At 52.5% G+C, this 699-nt stretch overlaps 1 non-coding gene across 1 annotated transcript; it reads left to right on the top strand.

The window, feature by feature from the left end:
* The first annotated feature begins 234 nt into the window (after nucleotides 1-234).
* TRNAV-AAC lies at nucleotides 235-307 on the top strand. Its single transcript has one exon. It is a non-coding gene; the product is annotated as a tRNA-Val (tRNA).
* Nucleotides 308-699: the final 392 nt, after the last annotated feature.

Genomic DNA, 699 nt, shown 5'->3' with positions numbered 1-699 from the left:
GATATTACCCAGGATGGGTAAGGAATGATGTCCCTAGCCTCTGTTTGTCAGAGAGTGGAGATGGATGGCAGGAGAGAGATCACTTGATCATTTCCGGTTAGGTTCACTCCCTCTGGGGCACCTGGCATTGGCCACTGTTTGCAGATAGGATATGGGGTTGGATGGACCTTTGGTCTGACCCAGTCTGGCCATTCTTCTGTTCTTATGAAGGGAAGGGCACAACTCCATTACAGAGTTTCTGTAGTGTAGTGGTTATCACGTTTGCTTAACATGCAAAAGGTCCCTGGTTTGAAGCCAGGCAGAAACATGGTGGATTTCTTTTCTCAGCTCCTAGTGGCCTGTCCCTGCTGTTGTAGGAACAGCAGTGATTTCTATGCTCAATAGGTCTGTTATACTTCCCCTCCCCCTCGCTTTTGTCTCCTCTCCCTCTCTGAATGCCTGTGAAGTGGCTTTCCCCCTCCCTCTCCCGCTCCCTCCTGCAATGCTTGTGGGATGAATGGGCTGGTTGAAGAGCAGAAGAACTTCCAGGTAGACAAGGTGTCTGGGACTCTCATTAGGCAGCACTCGCACACCCAGAGCATGGACCCTGCATGGACACTGGCTGAGGTGGAGTGTGACCCGCCAGATGCAGCCAAGTCATCTCCAGTCGCAGGCCATGAGGAGCAGGTCCTTAAAAGGGGAAGGGGCCCTGTGCTCAGC

The sequence above is a fragment of the Mauremys mutica genome, unplaced genomic scaffold, assembly GCF_020497125.1.
Source record: "Mauremys mutica isolate MM-2020 ecotype Southern unplaced genomic scaffold, ASM2049712v1 001474F_np12_obj, whole genome shotgun sequence".
Classification (NCBI taxonomy): Eukaryota; Metazoa; Chordata; order Testudines; family Geoemydidae; genus Mauremys; species Mauremys mutica.
This window is presented reverse-complemented; position numbering and strand designations above follow the sequence as displayed.